Raw genomic sequence first — 17,059 nt, forward strand, 5'->3', positions numbered from 1 at the left:
CAACAATTAGGAAAAGAGAACTATAGAATGCACAGGAACATTTTCAGAAATGGGTTTTATTATATTTCATAGGCACCACTCACTTTACTTTTGGTGGGTTTTAATACTTGAATCAAAATAAAATAATACATGAGTTAAGTATTAAACCAACAGATTAAAGCCCCAGGCCCCAAGCCCCTCATTTTGGTTGTAGCTCTTGGTGTAGATGCTATGGTGTGAGGGCTGCTTTCTTTCAATGGCTGGTTGTCATTCAGGCTGGGTTGTCATGTGACTGCCTGTCTGTGCCTGCTGTACAGGTGAGCGGATGTTCTGCACAGCAAGTGTAGACAGGCAGACACATGACAACTCTGTCCAGCCAGGCCCTTGGTTCCTTCAGGTTTCCTTTGCTCATAGACAGATACAATCAGCCTGTTTTCCAGATTTGGTGATTTTGGAGAGTAAGGGGAAAGGGAGAAAAATACACAATATAATTAAACATTAAAACATTATGGAACTAAAAACACGTTAGACTTTTGACTTTATTCAGAAAGTACATTTATACATTTGTTCCAAATGTGCTAACATGGATAATTTGCATAACAGAAAACTCACATTAAAATTTTAGGAAAAAAAGAGATTAAACACAAGGTTTATTCTTAAATCCAATTCATATTAGTACTGGCCCACATGTAGTCAGAGTTCAGAGTAATTGAACCAGATGTTTTTCCTCTTTGCAAAAAACTGCATATTTTAATACTGAAGTTAAAGATAAAAACTATGTTTATACATGTTTCTTTTAGTAGATAAGTAAATAACCTTGCCCATGAAAAAGAAAATTATCATTTACATGGAAACAGCAGCCCTTTTCAAAATAATGAGCCTAATGTATTTGGCAACCCAAGCTGCTGACTTTGGTATCTGATGCTTTGATAATAGGATTTTACAAGGGAATATGTTTTTACCAATTATATGTTAAACAACAGGAATCAATTTAAATGTCTCATTTTCCTTTTAAATGCAAAGTTTCTAAGTGTGGATGTGAAATCAAATTAAAGGCAGTTGTGAGCTTAAGTTATCCACCTCTTAATTAACTACAGGGACATGCTGTGAATCAAAAGGGTATAAACTGGAAGGTTGTTACTCACAGTGATGCTCAGAATGTGTTTTGGATATAGTTAGTGCAACATAGTTACAAAATAGTACCTTAAGAAAAGGCAGAAAAGGCAAATTCATTTCATATCCAAAAAATTAAAACCAGATCCTTTGAAAATTTTTCTTATAATTTATATAAGAGCTAATAGTGTTAAATATGCAGATATAAAATTTAATTCTCGTGAGTCGAGAATAATTCTACTATTTTAATATCAATTATCAATTCACATTTGTAGAAGTATTAAGCAAATTCCCCTCCCCTTTTAAAAACAAAAATATCCAAATAGTCAAAATTCCAGAAAGTAGGACTTCTTAAAAAACACAGCACCAAAAAACACAGTATTGTCCAAGGATTGTATAATTAGACATTTTCTCAAATAACTTTAAGAAAAACAAATAGTTTGTGATTTATCTTTAATTGTAAACTTCTGAGAAAATAGCAAATAGAAACTTAATGGAAAGCAAAATAGTTTTTAGATACTGAGAAAATGACAATTTTCTACAAATCTGGACTTTTATGCAGTGATTAGATAAGGTAATGTTTTAACAAAAGCTGTTATGTGCCATTTTCTGTGTACTTATGTAATTTCAAGAAAATAAATTTCTGATTCTGTTTCTGGCCATCACTTCCGAGTAAAGGAACTTTTTTTTTCCTTGACAGAATAATAAACATGAGTAAACTTGTCTGTTATTTAAATAGCTACAAGGTTAGAGTATGCCAAACACCAGTGCCTTAAAATACTATTGTGTTACTGTTGCTGCATTCAGTGCAACAGAAAGTAATTATAGAGTGATTCACTTACAAAGAGTATAGTGGTGGAAATTGAAAATTACTAAAATTCTTTATAACTTTTCCTCTCTCTCCCATAAATAATTTGATCCAGTTAACTCTGCTCAATTAAAGGAATGATGCATGCAACCTGAAAAAATAAAAAGAAATATTTGTGAGTTTGTATGTTATGCTTTAATATAAAACACTTTTATTAAGGCAAGATATACAAAAATTTTTGATCCAGAAAAACCACAACAGTTTTTCAGGGGGAAAAAAAAATCTCGCTGAAAATGATTGTTCTACTCATAAGGCTTTTGGACACTTTATGTTTCTGATAGATTTTTAAAACACACTTACAGTAAGTATGTGACATATGCACACTTCATAGTTATATTGAACCTGCCCCTAAACTTGTTAAAAAGATGAAAGACTGAAAACCATATTGACTTTTTTTTAATCTCCCAATTATAGGTTGGATATTAGTTTATTATTACTTAAAATACTAGCTAAAATATAAAAGAGCTATTTGTATTATTATCATACTATGTAATTTTTAGCATGGTTATTATACCTTGTTTTCTTTTTGTCTTTTATTTCTTAAGGAAAAAAATGTAAGAAAAGAATTATCCTCTAAGTCTTCTGTAGTAAAATTAAACCAAAGCAACTCCAGGAAACTGGCTGTCACGCTAAGTCAAAAAATTCAAAATGAAGATTTAATTATTTTCCTAATTTACTTCGTTATCTCTATCTATTAAAACTGATAAAAATTATTCATAAGAGACCTTTGAAAATGGGTAAATATTTATATCTACTTAATTTACAGAACATGAAAGTAAAAAGGGATTTGAATTAAGAAAGTTTCTATCTTAACTCAGGAATTTCCTGTCTTAGGTTAAAGCCTGACCTTCCAGTTATTTTAAGCCAGGATTTCTGAGTGATGGTCTCTTAGTTATTATTTTGACGTTATTGTGATGGGTGGGCTATTCTCCTTAGAGCAGGGTAAAGTGCATTGTTTATAAAGAGCGGATCCCTTATAGAGTAAGTGAAAGCTTGGCGTCTCTTTAGCGAGCATGGACGCTTGTGGATGAGTGAATTTTTTTTACATTACCAAGTTGTACTTTTTATGTCTTATAACAGCTTAAGACTTCAGCCAAAAAAGTGGGAAGAATTCTTTCATTGGGATTTTTATGCCTAAACTATTTCCCACAGAGTGAAATACTTGGGTGGTCTGTAGGCAAGAGGTGGGGGTAGATAGTATATTTTGGTCTTTTACAAACATAAACATATTATCTGGGCCGAAAGCCCGAATGCCAAGCAGGAAGGATATTAAGCCTATTGACTAACTACAGGAAAGTGACCAGCGTGAAACTTTGTCCTATAGTAAACAATCTTTCTTTGATTTTGAGATCTGTGGCCTAAAAGAAAAATGGGTTTGAACATTGAAGTACACCGTTTTCGATTGATCCTTTTCCAATTAAGACATTATGGTGTTGAAGCTAAGGCTCTGAACTTCCTTTCTCTTAGATGGCGGAAAAGTCCTTTTAACCCAGTACCTAGTCCAGTTTATTAGTCGTTCACATGCTAAAATGAAAAATAATTATGAAATTTCTAGGAAATATAGTTTGGACAGACCCTGAAACAATTTCTCTTCATGACCATGTATAATGTTTCATTTTAATACTTACACTTACCATTACATCCAGGGGTAGTTTTAGTTGAAGATGCTCACTGTTGGTTAGTTTCCTCTGGAATAGATTCCATGATCCCTAAAATATTTGTATATCTCCTTATAAAGTAATATGAAAATAAAATTAAACATTTTTCTAATTTACCTGGATATAGATACGGCTATAATGTATATAAATGTGGGCATGTGTACCAGCGCATAAACTACAATCCTGCCTTCATTCAGCAGAGCTTTATAAAATGAGCTTTTACTTTTGATCTTTAATTTAGCCCATATAATTGAAAAATAAGTACTATTCCTTTTCATTTGTTAAAAGTTTGCCTCAAAAAGAAGTCGCTAGAGCCACATCAAGCACGTGCAGGAACTCCTTGGTTATCGTTTTATAAAGTAATTCTTATATTTCTACTCCTGTACTTATGCCAGGGGCACTCGTATGTCCCTTCTATCTCCAGACCGAAAGTCATCCTGAGGGAGAAAATAGGTGAGGGACCCGTAGGGATTCATTTCTTTGAAACAAAAAGATCATTTAACATGAAGAAAGAAATTGAAATTAAATATACATTAAATGAAAGCAAATTATGAAGTGTAATCATTTCTAGAGTAAAAAAAAAAAAAAAAAAACCAGAAAATTTGAGAAAACTTAAACATGACCAAAGTACCTTGTTAGCTGTTCTTCTTCAGTAATTGTATCAATTAGAAAAAATATATTTCTTGAAAAAATGAGCTCCTCTAAAAGTTACTTTTTTTTAGTTTTCTTATGTAAAAGAAACTATATAGATTTTTAACATCTCATTTGTTCTGCTAAAAATAGTTAATATGGAACTCTCCAAGTCACAATAGAAAATGAAAGGATGACTTTACTATATCATCTAAGTGAAAGTAGCTAAATTTCTCCTTGCTGTGTATATTTTAACTAATAATCATGAATATATAAGAATACGTATGTTTTCTTTATACACATTTTGGGGTGATCAGAAGGGTAATTTTTAAAGTAAGTTGTTTTGACAAAAGAAAACTTAGGGAACCTTTTATAATAAAATATTTTGTTAAAGAGAACTTGAGTCAATTTTTGAATTGTTGCAAAATGTATAACTTAGAAAAGAATTTGTTCAGGAACCACTGTAACTTTAAAGGACAAAAGAGATTACATTTATTTTTCACAAACCCTGTAGAAAAGATGTTTTCATTATATAGAATTGTTTGGGAATTGAACTAAATGGGGGTTAAGAAAATTAGTGATGAGGCAATAACATTTTTCCAGAACTTTCTTTAAGGGACCCACCTCTAAAGTTCAGCACAGATCCCATTGCAATCCAGACTTGCTCTATTATTTTCTCTGTTAGGATTTCATTCAGCTTGAGGGTTTTCTTCCCTCCCACCTTCCTCCCCCTCTCCCACCCTCTTTCACCTCCAGGACAGCTGGAAACTGACCAAAGAAAACTTCTGCCTTCGTTTACAAATTCCTTTTTTATCAGTGGGTTTCTAGACAAAGTGCCTTATCATTTTAAATGCTCGGAGAAGTGGAAACATGGTAAGCTATAGGCAAGATGGGTCAGCTGAGCAGCAATTATCAATCACTCTTTGATTAAAAAAAAAAAAAGTGAAAGAGAGATATTTACAGGGGTATCTGAAGATAGAGATTTTTATTCCCTGATTTATTCAATTGCTGACTCAATAAGTTGTAGATTGGCGCTCTTCTCTGGGCAAATCCCATCTGCATTGTCTGGTAGGCAAGACTTGGCAGGTTCTTCTTTTATTGTTAGGTACTATTATTCCTGGTGTTTATATTATATTCAGAAAAGCACTATCCATATAGCATTTAAAAACCAGCAAGTATTCTTTACTTTGGGAAAAATGACTTCAGTCCTGGGATGTTAAAAGTTATACATACAGCCTTCATCCATATACGTTTTAAAATCTCTGAATTATTATTAAACAATTCAGAAGTAGCCTCATTAAACTATTCTTAAGTGTCTGGAGTGAGTTTTTTCATATTTCATTTTGAAGTGGGAAAACCTTTACACTTAAGAAAACACTCGAATTATCAATCTTCAGAAATAAAAAAAAAAGAAAAAACACAAAAAACAGTGAATCGCTATATACCACACACTTTTGCTCTTTTAAAATGAAACACATCTCTACCCATCACACATGTACCTCTGTTTGCCTTGCATGTTAACACAAATCATGGACTCCCCACCTAGGTTCCCTTGGTCACAGACCAGGTGAGCAGTCAAGAAGGCCTTACCCGCTGGTCTTCCCTTCGGCAGTCTTTTCTCAGCAGTGTCCCCGAGGGCTTCTTGGTCCCTAGTGTGCAAAACCTGTGAAGAAAAACACTGGATATGAGATTCAAAAAAGGAGCAAACAAATGTCTTCTCCTTGGAAACAGCCCATTTTGTCCCCAGCAGTCCATGGCGTTGCTCTCCCTTGCCCAGTCTAACCAATGTGCAGACTACTGTACAACGGCATTGTCCTGAACAGGTAGTCTGAACACTGGGGCGACGGAGCAGGATCTCCAGAAGCTTCCTTCCATGTACTTAAAATCCTCTCCCGGTCCTCAGGAAAAGCCTCCCTTCCTGCACCAGGGGTTGCATTCAGCTTTCCCCCCTGAATTCTGCTGCGCTGACTGAGACACACTCAAGGGCTGTGATTTCCAGTCTTGACGTGGCACATTTGCTGCAGACTGGGGAACTGGCAATGAATTTAGGACCAGGAAAAGGGGGAGGGCTGGGCTGGAGAGTCCATATATGGGATGATGTCACCCTGGGGAGGTTTGGGTATGCGCTGTGCCGCTGGAGAGACCGCTAGAATCGCCTGCTCTCAGACATGGGTCTGTGCATAAAATGGTACCAGATGTTTTAGTGTAACGTTAAGCAGTCATTTCATCTTCAGGCCAGATTTTTTTCCTCAACTGGGCAGGAAGTGGGCCCCAGTATGGAAAAGCTGTAAAAAAAAAAAAAAAAAGAAAAAAAAAAAAAGAGTCAAGATGTACAGTTCGGCTGTGGCCAACTGAAAGTGAGTTAGTGTAGAAGTACAAATTTACTGTCTGACCCAGGCTAGAGAAGTAATTTGAAGATAGAGGGTAGATAAAGTAGTAAACAGAAAGTTGAACACTGGAAGGCAGAGCTCATTTGGAAACCTTTTTGAGCTTTCCTGTGGCACTTTGTTTTCTGGTATTTCACTCGTCAAAAAGGGCAGATAAGTTTCTCTCTCTCTCTCTCTCTCTCTCTCTCTCTCTCTCTCTCTCTCTCTCTCTCTCTCTCTCTCTCTCTCTCTCTCTCTCTCCCCCCCTCCCTCTTCCCCTCTCCCTCTCCCTCTCTCTCGCTCCCCCCCTTCCCCTCCCTCCCCCATCCCTCTCTCTCTCTCCTCCTCTCTTTCACTCCTTCTCTCTCTCCCTCCTTCTCCTGTCTGTTGGATCTGTCAGCAGCTTGCAGGCTGCTCTAGACTTGAACAGTAATTATAGCAACTTCCTGAAAGTGAAGCCCCCATGAAAAGTCTGGAGAAATGTTCTTTGTCATGGCCTCTACATGAGTAATTAGTTCCACATGTGGCCTTCCTAGTTTCCCTCAGCTATTTTGGCTGGCTCTCTGAATGCTGTGCTATAGTTTGACCTAAAGAAACGTTAAAGTTTTTATTTGAAGCATCCACTACGAAATAACGACTCAGGTCTAACAAATCGCCTCTGGTAGATCCATGCCGTTAGGTATAGCATTGTTTTTCACTGTTAATTCCTGATTCTGTTTTGATACTTTTGTTTTGTTTTCATGGTATTCTGTGGCTTAGTTTTATCTCTGATTAACTAAATCTGTTGAAATTTGCCAAGTACCGCTTGACCAAAGGTTATAAGATATCAGCCCACTGGCATCTACTTTTCTTTCCGTGTTGTGGCTGTTTTCAATTATATATACTGTTGAATATTCTGAATATGTAGTTCTCTCACTTTCCCTCCATAGGATTCTGATCAAAGCTAGAGTCACCTCAAACAAGAGCTTGATTAATTGCCCTTCTAAAGATCAAAATGTGAGAAAATTTCTAGGTAGCTTCCAAATTTAATTTGACTAACCAAACTAAGAAACTTAGCATCCTTTAGAGAAGTACAGCCAAAGCAGTTCATTTCCACTGGCCTTCTGAAATGCTTTTTAGAAGTCGAAAAATATATCACTTTTTTATATGCTGCATTGTATATTTCAAAAAGCTTCAAGTGAGTACTGTCCTAAAGCATTTGCTTTTCATAAAATGACCTCTTTTGAATCATTAAATAGCACACTACTAAAGAGTTCAGAAGTTATGATAAACCCTTGTTATTTTGTGAGGAAGATTAAATAAGATAAACATGAATGATCTGGCATCTTAGCATGGAACAGAGATTAGCACTGGGTATACCATTCATAGAAATATTTATATCATCAATAGGAGTCAGAAGAATGACTTTATATCACTGTACTTTTACTTCCATACTTGTGTGTTTAGGGCCTGTTCAATAGTGCTTGCACAAGCCCTGTAAGACTCACCTCCCTTTTTTCCCTGTCACTGCTTGCATATTACTGGAAATGATGTAAGTGTGGCTAAATACAACCTAATAGTTGTATTACATGTGGATACCAACTCCATTTTATTTTTTAAAGTATCTGTGTGTTTACTCACATGAAGTCTTCATAGAGGAACCATAAACCACTGAGCCAGTAGTCAGCCAGCATTCCAGGAGTAGGCTTCCTTCTGCCACAGAAAGTGAAAGCCTTTCTTCTGCCCACTTCCATTTAGACATAAGACATGCCTTGGAAATTTTTGTCAAGGCAAACAAAAGGGGTTCTGATCAGATTGCACCATGATTTCACCTTAGTCCATACATCTATATGCCCTCAAATGGTTCTACTACCTACACCAAATAGGAATCTTATGATATTTCAATCAAAGGACTTAACTTTATACTTATCTTTATGACTTTCTAAACATTTTAAGGAATTTTCTCCAGAGACAGCTATAGAAATTGAATATTCTATAGCTGAATATTCTATAGAATATTCTATACCCTTAGAATATATGTCCATCTCCTTGAGTTTCCAGTTAACTGAAGTGTTTGAGGGTGCTCTTGCCTCCAAATAGTTCAACAAATATTTATTCTTACCTACTCACCTGCTAGTCACAATACCAGGGACTGGGCATATAGAGATTAAGATCTGACTCCTGCCCTCAAAAAGCTCACACTTACATAAAACGTTAGGAATACACATCTGTGACCAAGTTCTGTTTAAAAAGTTGGTCATTCTGCTCTGAAAAGTCCTTGGCATTGATTTGGAAATGCCTTAATAACTTTTCTTATGTCTGTAAAGTTATCACTTGAATACCCAAAATGTATTGGGCCCTAGAAAGCAAAGTTGGACATGACAAATACTTGACTTTGAGGAACTAAAGTTATTTAATTTGCTTATTTCAAAAGTTGTTGACCAAAGTGATTATTGAATCAATAGATGGTTTTGGGTGACTACAAAATTTGCTCTATTTTAAAGTGTTATGAAAAGGAAACACTGTTTCAGTTAGCTATTGTTACCAATCTTGGCACATTTTTATGACTGGAAATTCTCAAATTGAAACCAGGACTGAGGCTTCTTTCTATGTACCTCTAAAGGGGCAGGGTTACTAGTGTTTACAATTATTTTGTGATATCCAGATATGTGTACTTCAGCTAATATTTATATAGCCTTAAATTTTTTTTTGTTACAAGATTAGTGCACAAGTTCAAACAATAGAGAGGTATGTCAAGAAAAAAATTAATCATCATTATCCCTTCCAACTTCTTATCCCTTTCTGTCTTCCCAAACTAATGGTAACTGTTTGGCATGATTCCTTTGACTACCTTCTCAATGGTCATTTTACAGCTTCTTTACAGATTACGAAATCCATTCACGTATAATGTATTAGTTTCTTATGATAACCCGATAGTGTAGCTATTATTATCCCCATTCTATTGATGATAAAATTAAAGCTCAGAGAGCTTAAACATTACTGCATCAGAGTCCACAAATGGCAGAACTCAGAGTTTTTTTCTAGCACCAATGCCTGTGCTCAGAAGAATATTGTCAACCTACAGAAACAACTTGTTCCCCTACCAAATTCTTATAATGCTTATATTTCCTGTTATTAAAATGCCAATTAATTACCTGCTGTGCTTTCACAGTTTTATACTGAGATGTTACCTGTACTATTTGTTATTTTATGTATTTGAACTTTTTTTTTTTTCCTAGATAAAATATAAGCTAATTGAAGGCAGGAAAAATATATTTGTATTTCTTTTGACTGGCTGATTGTAGGCCATTCAGTAAACTGTAAAAGAATGAGTAAAGAGCTATATGGTATGCATGTGGTTTCTGGTCAAATATTCATCATGATAATAACTTAAGAATTACAGCTCTCTTAAAAAAATCATAAAAAACATAGTGTGCTTTTAATATTTATGTATGTGTCTGCAACTACCATACCAGATCGAACTATTCTTTTTGAAATAAATGTAAACATTGAGCCAACCATATTTCCTTGCTTATTTTTGGCCTTCTAATCTTCTGGAAGCATCCTGTGCAGCTACCAGTCATACAATCTTGTGTGAAAAGCAGGATCTAACCAAGTTGTAGTATTTCCTTTCTCCTTTTCTCCTTCCCCATTTGTAGCTAAGATAAAAATCTAGCTGACCTTCGTTCATTGCTAATTAGGGAAGATAGCCCGACTTAGTTTGGCTTTATGTTGTGTGGATTAGCACTTTTTTTTTTTTTAATTGGAGGCAATGCAGTCCCCTAATCTCCTGCATTTCCTATTTTGTTAGGGCCCAAAGGACTAGATATGTTGTAGCAAAGCATTCCACTTTTCTTCCCTTGCCTGAATCACAAACAAATGGCTTCCCTCAAATCACTGCAGTGAAGTGCCTTCGTAGGCAGAGATGCAACATCAGCCTGTAAAATAGAGGAGAAATATTTCAGAGGAGTAAGAGATTTTCCTTCAACAACTGAAAAAGAAGTTAAATTAGAAAGCTATAAATTATAAACTTGATGCAACTGAGTTTACAATCTTCAGAAAGTTTACAAAAGACAAAGATTGTGAGAGCATTGATTTTAAAACGTACATTTACGGACGCATGTTTTGTTTTTGCCTGTCTCTAAAATTTCCATTGCTGAGTCTGTTTATTTAGAAATAAGCTCCTAACCAAAAGCAGTATATATTTTATGAACATTCTTTCCTCAAATCAATTGAGAAAGCTAATGTTACGTCTTTGAGTTTTACTAACCACTGGCGTGCACAGCAGCCATTTTTATATTTCAGTAACGTAATACATCCAGCAGATAAACCTTAAAAACTCTAGCTCTATTGGATACCAGTCACAAGAAAGGAAATATATGATTTATGACTCCAGTAAAATTGGAAGCACTGTCTTGAGATCTTTAGGGAAAGGCAAGTTAAAGGGATTAGAAAATTGTTGCTGGCCTTGTCAGGCAGATTTTAAGTGAGAGCGTACTAGGAATATAGTCTGCTGCCTGCTTCCACCCTCAAAAGCTGATAAGCATCATCTGAATGCTATGTGCTGCGAGCTCCGTTGAATTCCGTGTTACAGTCAGACTTTAGAATGAGGACTGGTTCCCTTGGACAAGAGAAACATGGTGTCTTCAGGTCACTGACGATTTTAGAGTATTGACTTCTGATGTCTTTTGGCATCACCAGTATTTTATTTCCTTAGTGTGACTCAAACATGAATATGCATGATATCCAAAAGAAAAAATATCGGTATGTGCATAATATAAGGACTCAGAAACTACTTTTTTTTTCTGCAGGGGTGGAGAAAATACTCTTTCTGTGGATGGGGATACAAGTTAAGCATAATGGCTACAAGGATGCATGTGTGTGAAGGGACGCTTTCTGCTTTACCCAGAATGCCTGCAATTATGCAATAGGTCATTTTAGAAGCTCTACATCTTTAAGTAATGATAGGCATACTTGCGCAACACATAGCACATTGCCTTTATTTTAGGATTTTAATCTTCTGGTATATACAAAAGGGGAAACCCAAATTACATGAATTTCTAAAAGGGTTTGATCCAACATAAGTCTGTTTAGTTGTGTCCATTATAAATATGTTAACTAGCCTTCTCAATTCTGTTCAGTTTCCAGAGAATTTATTCTAGCTTCTAAGGACATATGAGACCATATTCAAATACTTCTATTCACACCATCATGGAAATTTGCTTTACTTTTACATACCAAAAAGAATACTTGGCATATAAATTGGTTCATGTCGAAAGGTTATTTATAGGTTGCAAATGGGTATTAACCACATATCTTTATAAACACTTATGTTAGTATTAATCAACTAAAAATGATTTCCATTTGCCACACAGAATCAGATTCAGTGCCACTTCACTACCACTCGGGATGAGAGTACAAAAGCTATAGAGGTAATAACATATACTGTTTTCTGAATTTAGAGGTTTGTTTTGTTTAGTTAGTGTTTTCTTTTGAGCACTTATTTTATGTCAGGGTCCATGCTAGTGTCTTTCACATGTGATATAATTTAATCCAGCAATTCTGAAAGGTACGATCTCTCCATGGTTACAGATGAGGAAGTGGAAGCTCGAGGAGGCAGTGTGGTGTGGGTATCTGGAGCCAGCTGGCATGGGTTTGAATCCTGGCTTCACAGCTTGTTATGATGCGTCCTTGGCAAATTATTTAACTTTTCTGACCTCTGGTTTCCTCATCTCTAAAACAGAAAAGAGCTTAGAACAGGGCCTGGCCCAGACCTAAGCTTTATGCAGGTAAGCCTGCTGCGGGACACACCAGCCACCCAGTCTTTAGGCTCACTGACCCCCTAGGTCTGCTGTCTCCAAAGCGTAGCCACAGCAAAGCAAACACTGTTCAGGAAGAAAGCACGTTATTTTCCTCAAGGCTTTTATAATCTCATGAGTACATGCGTTGTGAGTATGAAACAAATGAAAATAGAGAAAAAAAAAAAGCTTGATTCTGAGGGAATGATAACAGGATTGTTTTAAAAGCACTGTAATGGAAGCTGACTTCTTAAGATAACCCTTTGGAGAATCTTGTTGAAAAGCCATCATAACCTTTCACACTCCTGTGTTTATCTGGTTTTATTACAGATATATGGATGGATAGGCTGATAAGTAGGTCTAGATATATGTGCAGTTGTATACAAATGTATGTGAGCATATATGGGTGTATATAGTACATGTAAATATGTATATAAATATGTATGTATTTGTGTATATATTTAAAGTAAACCAGATCATCTCTATATTAGAATTATTAACATCAAAATAAATTCTTTCCCCCTTTTAAAGTAATATTATTTTAAGCCTAGGGCATGTGCAGTGCTTTTTGTAATCTTAAAAGTTAGTTTTAGTGTATACACGTTTCAGTCTTTTTTATTTTTCTAACTTTTGCCTGTCAGAGCTTCATAGTGATAGTTAAAGGTTAACGTAGAAATATTGGGTAAGAAATACCTTTGTAATTTTGCAAATGCAACAAGGTAGGGATATTGATTTCTATTTGAGTGGAGCTGTCACTGACTTCATTTAAAAACTACACACACATTTTGTGTACTATTGGTTTATTTTTGTTTGGGAAACACTCACTTTACTCCCAATCTTCTGTCCTCTGACAAAATGTTTTCCTCTGGTACAATTTACTTTGTTTCCATCTCTCCTCAGGTTCTTCAAGAAAAAACTAGCCTTGGTTTTCATTGGCCAGAATGGATTATGATTGCTTTTGAAATAGTGTCTTGTTTTGCTGAAAAACTAGTAGATTATTAACTCATTATTTTTTCTTTATGGGATTTGTACTCCATTGAGAATATGTGGGGTGGCCTCAGGTGTTTCCTGGCCAGTGTGTGTGTCAACTCCTAGGGCAGGTGCTTGAAGTTCAATTTGCATCCATAGGCATTTTCAGGGTCTCATGAAGTTAGTACTGACAAGTGCACTAATTGTTGTTTCTTTGTCTTTTAAGTTTTCTGAAGAGAGAAAAACAGTGAGGATAAGTGGTATAAAAGGAGTCTTTGTTTGTTTGTTTGTTTGTTTGTTTGAAACATTCTGCCACTCAGACTGGAGTGCAGTGGTACAGTAATGGCTCACTGCAGCCTCGACCTCCTGGGATCAAGTGATACTCCAATCTCTCAGCCTCCCAAGTAGCTGGGACTACAGGTGTGCACCACCATACCTGGTTACTTTTATTTTTTAAATTTTTTTGTAGAGACAGAGTTTCCCTGTGTTACCCAGGCTGATCTTAAAACTCCTGGACTCAAGGGATCCTCCCATCTTGGCCTCCCAGTGTGTTGGGATTACAGGCATGAGCCACTGTGCTGGCTAAAAAGATCCTTTCGAATTTTCTAGAAGTAATTGCCTTCTGCTAGTGGTGAAGCCAGTTTTAGGATAATGGACTTCCTTCCTTTTTTCTTTTTTTTTTCAATGATTCCAGACCTTGAAGTTTTCAGTACTACAATTCAATTGGTTAATTTTTGGAAAGTTGAGTCCCTCATTCTTTTTAATCTTTAACAAAGGACAAGAAAGCTACTGGGAGTTGATTTACCAGTAAATTTTGCTTTATCAACTTCATAAATCAACCTTAATTTTAGTTCTTTCTTTGTCTTCAGATCATAAAATAATTAGTATTGCTTACCCTGTGATTCTTATGTGGGTTGGGTGGGATCTGATTTGAGGTAATGTCAACTGTAACTGTTTTTATTATTAAATAATAACTCTAAATTATTATTAAATTTGATTTTGTTTTAGATTGCATGTTGTAGATTCAGACAAATATAGATGAATACCACTTCTGTTGCATTCCCATACTATATCATTTTCAATGCATTTGTCCTGTGTATGTACATGGGAGGATTTCTGAGTATATCAAATTCCCCACTTAAAACTACCATTCCCATGGTATATGTCTCCTTCACATTCAATATAGAGGAATTTTAGTGAGTTTTTTGTAAATGTGCATGCTGACAGAAACTGTTTAGAAGGGCCATCTTAAAAACAGTTTTTAACTATGTAAGATAATTTACATAAGTATGTAAGATAACTTGCTTACCAGTGTATAGTGTGATTGTGAAATAAAAGTTTTGAATTAACATTCACAGTGAATACACTAAAGCCAAGTGTTTCAGTGCCAAGAGCAGAAACTGTTTGATGACTTAGTGTTTGTACAGATTTAATTAGTTATATTTAGTTTCAAAACTTCATCTTTCTTTAACAAATTCTACTTCTTTGAAGTTAAATGAAACCTTTGCTTTTTTGAATTCAACTGAGATATCAGAGAAGGAGCATTAGAATTGATTGGGTCAAGTTCAGCTCTGCCATTTTCTCGTTTGCCAAATGGTATAAAGAAAGATACCTACCTCAGAGGTGGTTGGGAGGTCTAATTTGATGATATGGATAAAATAAATTGGGATGCTTTTGAAAACATTCTGCAACAAGTTTATATGGCAACAGTTTGGAGAATGCCATGGCAGTGCCTTAGGGAAAGTGGTTATGGTGTTGTAGCAAATACCATTTCTACCCTTGGTGACTTTTATGTTGTCCCTGAACATTTACAGAGAATAGGAGCAGAGAATATTAAACTAGTTATTTTATCCAAAGACTGTGATTTGTGTTAATTACCCATACTTCAATATATGCATCAGTCAAGTGATCAGAAAGCATTCAGTAAAAGAGGCTTATTAGTTTTCGCCCTTTTTCCTCCTCCTCTTTTCCACTATTTCATCTTTTCTTTCCATCTTTCCTCTGTTCAGCACGAGGCTTTCTCTAACTGAGTATTCCTCTTCTCTCCAGTCCCCATTTGTCTTGTTTCTTTTTTAGAACATTGAGTTGGAATTGAGCTATTGGTAAAAATGTGTTAGGTTATTTAATAAGATTTTGTTTCTTCTCCATAAATTTTCAATCAGATGAATTAAACCCTATGTATGCATTCTTAAAAACAAATAGCTCCCAAACTAATTGCTTTGATACTTCCATGTGGCCTTTAAAATAATTTTTCTATGAGCCAGTTGCTTTTGATTTTTTTAGACATTAAATGTCTTCAGAAGGGTGGAGAAAGAAGGAATCTGAAGGATAGAGTTACAGATTGATCATACTTTTATTTAAAAGCAGTTTTTCTAAGGTTCCAAAGGATATTGCATACCAAATATTTCCAAATAACATATATAGACCTTATTGACTGTTTTTCATTCATTCATTCATTCATTCATTCATTCATTCATTTGTTGCTTGTGCTCTGCTGATTCTTCTTAAACTGTCATTTCACTTATTCTGACATTTATATCTTATCTTTCCAACTTGATTAGAAGCACCTTGAGGTCCAGGGCCATGCCTGTAGTTTCTAGGTATGCCCTACAATAGATTCCCAAATGGAATCAGGTGAATAAACACATATTAATTAATCTGAGATTTTCTCGAATGGAAGGAGTCAACGAAAGAGGATTCCTTTTGAGTAAAATTCAAGTCCACAGGAGCAAGATGGCCGAATAGGAACAGCTCCAGTCTCCAACTCCCAGCACGAGCGACACAGAAGACCGGTGATTTCTGCATTTTCAACTGAGGTACTGGGGTCATCTCACTGGGGAGTGCCGGACAATCGGTGCTGGTCAGCTGCTGCAGCCCGACCAGTGAGAGCTGAAGCAGGGCGAGGCATCGCCTCACCTGGGAAGCACAAGGGGGAAGGGAATCCCTTTTCCTAGCCAGGGGAACTGAGACACACAACACCTGGAAAATCAGGTAATTTCGACCCCAATACTGCGCTTTAAGCAAACGGGCACACCAGGAGATTATACCCACACCTGGCCAGGAGGGTCCCATGGCCACAGAGCCTCCCTCATTGCTAGCACAGCAGTCTGCAATCTAACTGAAACTGAAGCAGCGAGGCTGGGGGAGGGGCGCCCGCCATTGCTGAGGCTTAAGTAGGTAAACAAAGCCGCTGGGAAGCTCGAACTGGGTGGAGCTCACAGCAGCTCAAGGAAACCTGCCTGTCTCTGTAGACTCCATCTCTGGGGACAGGGCACAGCTAAACAACAAAAGGGGAAGCAGCAGAGGCCTGTGCAGACGTGAACGACTCTGTCTGACAGCTTTGAAGAGAGCAGTGGATCTCCCAACACAGAGTCTGAGATCTGAGAACAGACAGACTGTCTGCTCAAGTGGGTCCCTGACCCCTGAGTAGCCTAACTGGGAGACATCCCCCACTAGGGGCAGTCTGACACCCCACACCTCACAGGGTGGAGTACACCCCTGAGAGGAAGCTTCCAAAGTAAGAATCAGACAGGTACACTTGCTGTTCAGCAATATTCTATCTTCTGCAACCTCTGCTGCTGATACCCAGGCAAACAGGGTCTGGAGTGGACCTCAAGCAATCTCCAACAGACCTATAGCTGAGGGTCCGACTGTTAGAAGGAAAACTATCAAACAGGAAGAAACCTATACCAAAACCCC

The 17,059-nt window shown here is 36.4% G+C and overlaps 1 protein-coding gene and 1 long non-coding RNA gene across 10 annotated transcripts in view; one reads left to right on the forward strand and one right to left on the reverse strand.

Annotated features, from left to right (window-relative positions):
- DNM3 (dynamin 3) overlaps positions 1-17,059 on the forward strand; it is a 589,217-nt gene that overhangs the window by 305,660 nt on the left and 266,498 nt on the right. The window lies entirely within an intron of this gene.
- LOC117076579 lies at positions 37-6,158 on the reverse strand. 2 transcript variants are annotated; one of them, XR_004434415.1, is made up of 5 exons: positions 6,032-6,158; positions 5,839-5,911; positions 3,595-3,689; positions 1,935-2,051; positions 37-408 (listed from the first exon to the last, which is right to left on the reverse strand). It is a non-coding gene; the product is annotated as an uncharacterized LOC117076579 (long non-coding RNA). The 2 variants fall into 2 exon arrangements; XR_004434414.1 differs by having other exon boundaries at positions 37-2,051.

This window comes from Trachypithecus francoisi, unplaced genomic scaffold, assembly GCF_009764315.1.
Source record: "Trachypithecus francoisi isolate TF-2019V2 unplaced genomic scaffold, Tfra_2.0 Lachesis_group5, whole genome shotgun sequence".
In the NCBI taxonomy this organism is placed as follows: Eukaryota; Metazoa; Chordata; class Mammalia; order Primates; family Cercopithecidae; genus Trachypithecus; species Trachypithecus francoisi.